The following is an 8,513-nucleotide window of genomic DNA, read 5'->3' as shown; positions in this document are numbered from 1 at the left end:
GAGAATTAGGTGTGAACGTGCGTGTCCGCGAATATCAGCGGCTAGTGGACGAGTTCCAGCACCCAGGAAGTCTGAGTCGCTTGTCTTGGAGTCCTTTATTGAACTGGAACGCTGTACACTGGTTTTACCAGTTATTTCATTCACGAAAGGCCTGACAAGAACTACGAGGTTCTTTATTGCCATATCTACAGCTTTCCAATGCTCCACCGTAAGCCCTGTCGCAGGTGGGTAGTCGTGGCCGAGTGGTTAAGGCGATGGACTTGAAATCCATTGGGGTCTCCCTGCGCAGGTTCGAATCCTGCCGACTACGGTTTTACGCAGCAGCCTTTCATGACTCCTCTAAAGCTTCCTAAGTCAACTCAAATTCCTGCATTTCAGTTGTTCCTCTTCTACGCAACCCACTCGTAGATTCAGGTAATATCTTCTATTCTCCAGACAATGGAGTCTAACTGTCAAGTTCACTTACTACCAAAGTGGTATAACAACGCGAAGAAGATAATTTCCTTTACTTCATAAAATTCCCAGGTCACAGCTAGCATGAACTTCTTGTTAGATGGAACTATGATACCCTTGTAACTACTGTCAACTCAAGGGAAATGAGGATTCACAAAAAGCAGTGACACTAACAGGTAATTTTCATTAAACACAGGATGTTCCAAGATATGACTTAAGCACAAACGGCATAATATTTGTATTCCTATTTTACATATGAAGTAACTACTCAATGCCATGCAATGAGATAGTATTTTAATTGAGGGGTTCCAGACGGAGTTGTAAACCCAAGTTTCATAAATTTCACAAGAGACACCCCCTAAATTATCAGGTTGCTGGTAGATCCAGGGTTAGATTTGTTAGAACCCCAAAATGATAAATAGCAGGTTCTGTTTCTTAAGTACTTACTACACACCACCACCAAAGACTTTGCATGTCTTATAATTTGTAATTCCTTACAATATACTCATTTTACAGAAGGCCCACAAAGGTAATGTATTGAGGTTTCAGAGGTAGCAGTAGATGGGAACTTGGAACTTGAACGTCTCTCTTGATTTTGATTTCAAGGCCCTCACACAGAGAACGTTATTCCAGTCTTTTGCCTGTGCTTATCTCTACTATTTAGAGTTGATTCACTGTTCTGGCTTTATCCGCTGTGGTGAAAAGGCCACAAAGTGATACAATTTAAGCTGCTGAGTTTAGTCTGGTGTAGAATACTATGGTCTCTGGTGGTGTTTAGTGCTTGAGTTATCTTTGACTCAGGGCATACCATTAATCAGTTAATTGTAGTTTGCTTGTGTTTCTTAACAGTTTATTAAGAACTTCCAAACACATTAGAGCTTTTCAGCTACTAGACATCAGAGTCTCACACTGAAAAAGGCATTTTCAACCAACAGGATTTGGAAACACCATCCAAGACTGGTTTGAGAGAAAACTAAAAGACTACCTTGACCCCAGAGAAGGAGAGAGAATTTAGTTATACCATTCATATTAGAAGGAAGTGAGTTTTTTTTAAAGCTCCATGAAGAATCAGAAATTTGCCCAAATTTTATATTAGTGGAAATTAACACCTCAATTCTCCTGCATAGAGACTCAAAAGCAGGTTCTTTTTATCAACACTTCTTACTTTCTCCATCATGTTCAGGGGACAAAAAGTGTTCCTGTGGGCTTCACAAACGATTGGAAGAAACAGTAGCTTCTGAGGCTTATAAATTTCGTTCTTGTCAGAAATACAGAAAGATGAGAAACAGCCTTCTTTAGAGAAATAATGTAAGAGAGTGAAGAAACACCTACAAGAATACTTAAGGAACTATAACGTGAGTTAAGAATTTTATATACAGTTAAGATTTATTTTGTGTTACAGAGAGTGTATTTACACCAGAAAGTATTGTGCAGGATTTAAAAGGAATCGAGGCCATGAGTAGAAAATAAATTTGCTATCAACTGTACATTCTCTTTTACCATTAGAATTATTTACATTCCATGTTTGAAATATTTAGCAATTTCAAACAATATTTTTAATGTGTACAGAAAAAAGGCTCTATATGACTCACTGGCTGCTTTTTACTAGATTTTGCATTCTAGTTGTAGAAGAGTGCAGTGTATTTGTCATCTTCCTCCTGTATTTACTTCTGATATTTTCTAGTGAAATTCTATTCTGCCTCCTCATCCAGGTGCAGGTGTGTTGAGACCTGCAGGAATTCACAGGAGATAGCAGGCACAAAATTAATTTCTGTGACTTACATAGACTGTTTTTCCTGAGGTAAAAAGAAGGCACCAAAAGTGTAGGTCCCAGGCAGGTTCCACCGAGACTTGAACTCGGATCGCTGGATTCAGAGTCCAGAGTGCTAACCATTACACCATGGAACCCCTTACAGCTAGCGCGCCTCCACAATTGCTTCTGCTGGGTCATGAGAACTCTACCGCAAGAATTTAATTTATCAAAGTCAAAATTCTTAGGCTATACCCACTCATGACACATTTTCAAAGAAAATCCTGGCTGACTCTATTTATTGATTTACTTTTGCCAATTATAATACATTAACTGTTAAAGTCTTCTCTTCCCCTTCACTCCCCTCCTCTCCAGTTAACGCAGAAACTCAGTGGTCCTGGGCTTTGCTTTCTCCATTAAGAAAAACTGAATGGGCGATTCTTACATGTACCAGAACTGGACCGAACATCTTGTATTCATTCTGTAATTTGATGCTTAAAAACTAGGTGGGTGTTTTTAGTCCCCATATAGACGAGGAAACTGAGACTTGGAGATCTTATGTCTTTTATCTGCAACTCAGTTCAATTTCAGCCATGTGATATGTTTCTCCACATAAATTGTTTAGTTATCAGGTCTATTATCTCTAGAAAAGCAAACTTTAATGTATCAATTCCAGGGAATTCACAAAAATTATTAAAGCTTTCTCTGTCCCAGACTAAGAATCCTCTGCATTTGAACTTCTTTATGTCATGCCACCTAGTTGCGATGATGACGAAACAAAATTACTCAAGTGAAATTAAGCATAAAGCTGCTAAAGAAACATCCTGTATAAATGAGACTGCATGATTCATTAACCTCAACATTGTAAATTAGGAGGGGATGATGCAGCCACACATGAAGCTGAAATTCTCGTTGTATCAGTTGCCAGTGTCTCCCTGGTCTCTGAGTGGTAATGAGATATGTCTTCCTGCCAATGCAGTTTGGGGAGTCAGCTACCTTAAGGTCAGGTCAAGTGAATGGTACTAGCTAGACTCATTTTAAAGCTGAAGTTTATTAGGTTCGCTACTGTAGCTTCTCCTTAACCTGTATCCTTTTTTCTCATGAAAATAATGATTTTTCCCTTATTTCTCTTGAGGAAAGAAACATGTAGAAGTATTTATAAGACCCAATGGATATTCTAAAGCCTATATAATGAAACTCAGACTTTCTTCTAGACTTTCTTGTTGCAGTTGTTCACTTAGAGGCAATGCCTGGTATTCCCAAGTCAGAGCTGTTACATAAATCATGTTCTATCCAGAATTTCTTGCTTCTGTGACATAAAGAGATATAGAAAAAAAAATTAGGATCGAAGTAAAAGGAGAATTAGATAAAATCACAATTATAATGGAAAATTTTAGCACAATATACATTTCAGAGAAATAACTGCAAGACAAGGTAATGCAATTCACATAACATACATATAGAGAGAACAATGCACACATCAACTTCGGGATTCAAACTTTTTTCAAACACACATGGAATTATCTCAGATTTGACATTTTACCATACCGCAAGGCAATGCTCCAAAAACGTAACAAGGTTAGATACATGTTATTATTTCACAGCAATAAAATTACGCCAGAAATTAAAACATAAAAGTTCAAAATTACATTTATTTGCAAAATAGTAAATACACTTGTAAATAGTTCATTTTTTAATGAAGAAAGCATCATCAAAATTAGGAAATATCTTGAAATAAATGATAATAAAAATAATATATATCAAAACATGTCATATACAGCTGGAAGTACACTTAGAGGAACTTCCTTAAATATATGTGTATATAGTATAAACAAAACAAATGGTTAGTGGCCATGGCTCATGCCTGTCATCCCAGCACTTTGGGAGGTGGAGGCGAGAGGATTGTCTGTGTCTAGGGGTTTAAGAACAACCTAGGCAACTTGGCAAGACCTTGTCTCTGCAATAAATAAAGAAGGCTGAGGCAGAAGGCTCACCTGAGCCCAGCAGGTAGAGGCTGTGGTGGCTGTGAGTATGCCACTGCACTCTAGTCTGGACAACAGAGTGAGACTCTGACTCAAATAAATAAATTAATTAATGAATTAAATGCCTAAGGATAATGATATAAGTATCCATCACACAACATTAGTAACCAACCACTAATTTACTCCCAAACGAAGTTTAAGGGAAAAAAATAATGAAACAAAGAGCAGATATTAATGCAATTGACTCTAAAATACAAAATGGAGATTATCAATAAAGTCAGTAAAATGGTAACCTTTTCATCTCTTGATTTTTATTGTGATAAAACTTATGAAATATAGAAGTCACCATTCCAATCATTTTTAAGAGTACAGTTCAGTGACATTAAGTATATTGCATTATTGTGCAACCATCTCCACCATCTATCTCCAGAACTTTTTACATCTTCCCAAACTGAAACTCGATATCCATTAGTTATTAAGTCCCCATTTCCCCTACATTTTTTGTAACATTCCCATCAGGTTTTTGTATGGAGATTGAAAAATTGATTTAAAAATAACATGAAAGTGATAAGAGTCAAAGTTGCCTAAATCATCTTGAAGAAAGAAAGCAAAGATAGAAGACTTAAGTTACCAAATATACAAACATAAAGGTAGCATAAGAAAATATGACATTATCTAAGGACAGACAATAACACTAAATAGAATCCATACTTAGATCTCCACATTTAATACCCTTGCTTTATGAGCAAGGAAGTGCTGCCAAAATATTGAGACAGAATAGTCTTTGAATAAATAAAAATATAAGAAAAAATGATCAAATTACTAAACACAAGAGAAAAAAATTATATTGACTTCTTTCACATTATATACAAAGCCAATTCCAGGCACACTGTAACTCTAAATATGAAAGTAAACAGACAAATAAAACTTCTAGAATATAACATTGGGGAATAGCTTGATGGCTTTGACCCAGGGAAATATTTTTTAAACTTGGTGCTAAATGCATTAGCCATAAAGAGCAATCCTGTCCATCTAGACTGCAAGTTCTTCAGTTCTGAGACTTTTTCATGTGTTTCTTAATACGATTCTCCTCCAATTTTTTCTTGTCTTTTGCTGGCACTCTCAATAATCAGATAATACAGAATCTCCAGATTGGGTGGATCAATTTTCTTTTCACCACTATTTTCCATCTTTGATGAAGTCATTCTAAACTTTATCTTCCAAATCTTCTAGTAAATGTTTTCTCTGCTATTACATTCTTTCCTTCCAAGACATCTTGGTCTCTTCATTATCATTAAATATATATATATATATTTATATATATAGATATATATATATCTCAAGTTCCTATTTCCAGATGAGATAACATAAAAATGTTTTACTCTTTTTCTACCACAAACCCAACTATTAAACATGGACAGAAAGCATGAGGCAACTATTTGAAGACTCTGAAAACAAAAGAACAGCAAGTACGAGTATATGAGAAAAGAACACCAACGTTCTTCTGTTCATTCTCCCCAAATGACTCTGTAGAGCCAATGTAATTGCTATCACAATCCCAGCAGAATGTTTTGGAGATAGATAGATAAGAATAGGCAAAGGAACTAGAATAGCTCAATCAATTTTGAAAAAGAAAATGAAATTGTTAATCACACTACCTGACTTTAAGACCTATTACAAACTTTAGCAGTCAAGACAGTATAGTATTGGCAGAAAAATAAACATATAGATCAGTTGATTAGAATAGAGAGTCCAAAAATAAACTTACACAAATATAGCTATTTGGTTTTTGGCAAAGGTGCAAATAAAATAAATGAAGAAATTATAATCTTTCAACAGATGATATTGGGACAATGGGATATCCACATGCAAAGGAAGGAAGGAAGAAAGAGAAAGCCTGAAAGGAAGAAAAAGGAAAGGAAAAAAGGGAGGAAGAAGAGAAGGAAGGAAAAAAGGAAATAAATTTTCACATAAATCTTACAATTTATACCAAAATTGGCTAAAAATTGATCATAGATATAAATGTAAACATAAAACTGTACTTTTGGAAAAAAAGCAGAAAAATCCATATGAAATTAAGTTGAGTAATGAGTTCTTAGACACGAGACTTTCCATAGAAGAAAAAATAATAATAAATTGAACTTCATCAACATTTAACACATTTGCTCTGCAAAAGACACTGTTAAGCCAATGACAAAAAGAAGCTAAAGACTGGCAGAAAATATTTGCAAATCATGTATCTGACAGAGGACTTGTATCTAGAATATATAAAAAAATTCTCTCAACACTCAACAATAAGAAAACCAACAGGCCTGGCGCGGTGGCTCAGTCTGTAATCCCAGCACTTTGGAAGGTCGAGGCAAGGGGATTGCCTGAGCCCAGGGATTGGAGACCAGCCTAGGCAATTTGGTGAGACCTCATCTCTACAATAAATCACAAAAACTAACCGGACATGGTGGCGTGCGTCTGTAGTTCCAGCTACTTGGAAGTTTGAGGCAGAAGGATCGCCTAAGCCCAGCAGGTCCAGGCCGCGGTGGCGGTGAGCATGCCACTGCACTCCAGCCTGGAAGACAAGAGTGAGACTCCAACCCCAAAACAAAACAAAACAAAAAAACCAACAACCTAATAAAAAGTGGACAAAGGCATAAACAGACACTTTACCAAAGAGAGTATCAGGATGACAAATAAGTGCACAAAAGATGTTTAACATGATTAACCATTTCAACATGCAAATTAAAATCACAATGAGATATCACTACACACTTATTAAAATAGTTAAAATTAAAAATACTGACAATATCAATGGCTAGTGAGAAGGAGATACAACTAGAACTCTCATTCACTGCTAGTGAGAATGAAAAATAATACTCTGGAAAATAGATTGGCAGTTAAACATACACCTGCCATATGACCCAGCAATCCCACTCCTAGGAATCTATCCAAACAAAATTAAAATCCATTTCCACACACACCAAAAAAACCTTGTATACTAATATTTATAACTGTTTTGTTTTTCACAATTGCCAAAACTGGAAGCAACAAATATCCGTCAATGAATAAACTAGTACTTCCACGCAATGAAATTCTATTCACCAGCAAAAAGGAATGAAATTTTGAGGTGTGCAACTATTTGGGTAAATCTCAAGGCATTACACTAAATGAAAGAAGCTAGTCTCAAAAGGTTGCATACTGTATGATTCAATTTTATGACATTCTCAAAAAGTCCAAACTATCGAAATGGAAAAGGTGTCCTTGGTTGTCAGCTGTTATATGTGGGATTTAGGAGGTAACTGTAAAGGAAGAGCACTAGGGAGGTTTATGAATTGATGGAACAAGTCTATACCCTGATATGGTAGTGGTTACATGAATATATACATGTGCCTTTATTTATTTATTATTTATATTTATTTGTTTATTTGTTGAGTCAGACTCTCACTCTGTCGCCCAGGCTGGAGTGCAGCGGCATGCTCACAGCCACCGCGGCCTTGACGTGCTGGGCTCAGCCAATCCTGCTTCAGCCTTCCAAGTCGCTGGAACTACAGTCATGTGCCACCATACCCGGCTAATTTATTTTTATTTTTATTTTTATTGCAGAGACGAGGTCTCGCCATGTTGTCCAAGTAGGCCTCGAACCCCTGAGCTCAGGCAATTCTCTCGCCTCCGCCTCCCAAAGTAATCCTCTTGCCTGGGTTTACAGGCGTGAGCCACCGCGCCCGGCCTACATGTGCTTTTAAAAAGTCAATTTTACTTCATGAAAAATTTTAATAAAAGTAAATTAGCTCCCATGTTGGGGTACAGACTAAATATTCTCTATGATTTCTCTGATAAACGCTTTCGCCAAACTTTCGTCGAAGTTGAGAGAAAACACAGACACCTTCGAGGAATTGCCTAGCTTCTGTTACAATAATTCTCAAGTATTCTTGAGGAAAGAATGGTGTTAATACGTATTTCACATTTTCTTTGGGCACTGAAACTTATGCCGCCTCTGCCCAAATGGGGTAAAACCTTGGACGTATCTGCCTCACATGGGGTAAAACCTTGGACGTAGTCGGCAGGATTCGAAGCTGCGCGGGGAATCCCCAATGGATTTCTAGTCCATCACCTTAACCACTCGGCCACGATTGCACCCTTGGCAAGAGGTCGGTTGATAGGTATAATGTGGAATTAGGCAGTCCCCGATATTTAAAAGCACGAACAATGAGGGTATTCTCCACACAAGCATCTTTGTTTTGAATAAATTACCGATCAATTCATCACCTGGTCTCGCTGCCCTCCGAAAAGAGTTTGACTGTGCTGGCTCCTGGAGTCCTCGAAACTGGAACCACATT

General features: G+C 37.0%; 3 non-coding genes across 3 annotated transcripts; 1 reads left to right on the top strand and 2 right to left on the bottom strand.

Annotated features, from left to right (window-relative positions):
* The first annotated feature begins 228 nt into the window (after window positions 1-228).
* Window positions 229-310, top strand: TRNAS-UGA. The gene has a single exon. It is a non-coding gene; the product is annotated as a tRNA-Ser (tRNA).
* Window positions 311-2,289: 1,979 nt separating this feature from the next.
* On the bottom strand, window positions 2,290-2,361 carry TRNAQ-CUG. Its single transcript has one exon. It is a non-coding gene; the product is annotated as a tRNA-Gln (tRNA).
* Window positions 2,362-8,228: 5,867 nt separating this feature from the next.
* Window positions 8,229-8,310, bottom strand: TRNAS-AGA. Its single transcript has one exon. It is a non-coding gene; the product is annotated as a tRNA-Ser (tRNA).
* Window positions 8,311-8,513: the final 203 nt, after the last annotated feature.

The sequence above is a fragment of the Carlito syrichta genome, unplaced genomic scaffold (genome assembly GCF_000164805.1).
Source record: "Carlito syrichta isolate Samal-C Ts95f unplaced genomic scaffold, Tarsius_syrichta-2.0.1 Scaffold74266, whole genome shotgun sequence".
NCBI lineage: Eukaryota > Metazoa > Chordata > Mammalia > Primates > Tarsiidae > Carlito > Carlito syrichta.
The sequence above is the reverse complement of the archived record's forward strand: the minus strand, read 5'-3'. Positions and strand labels throughout refer to the sequence as shown.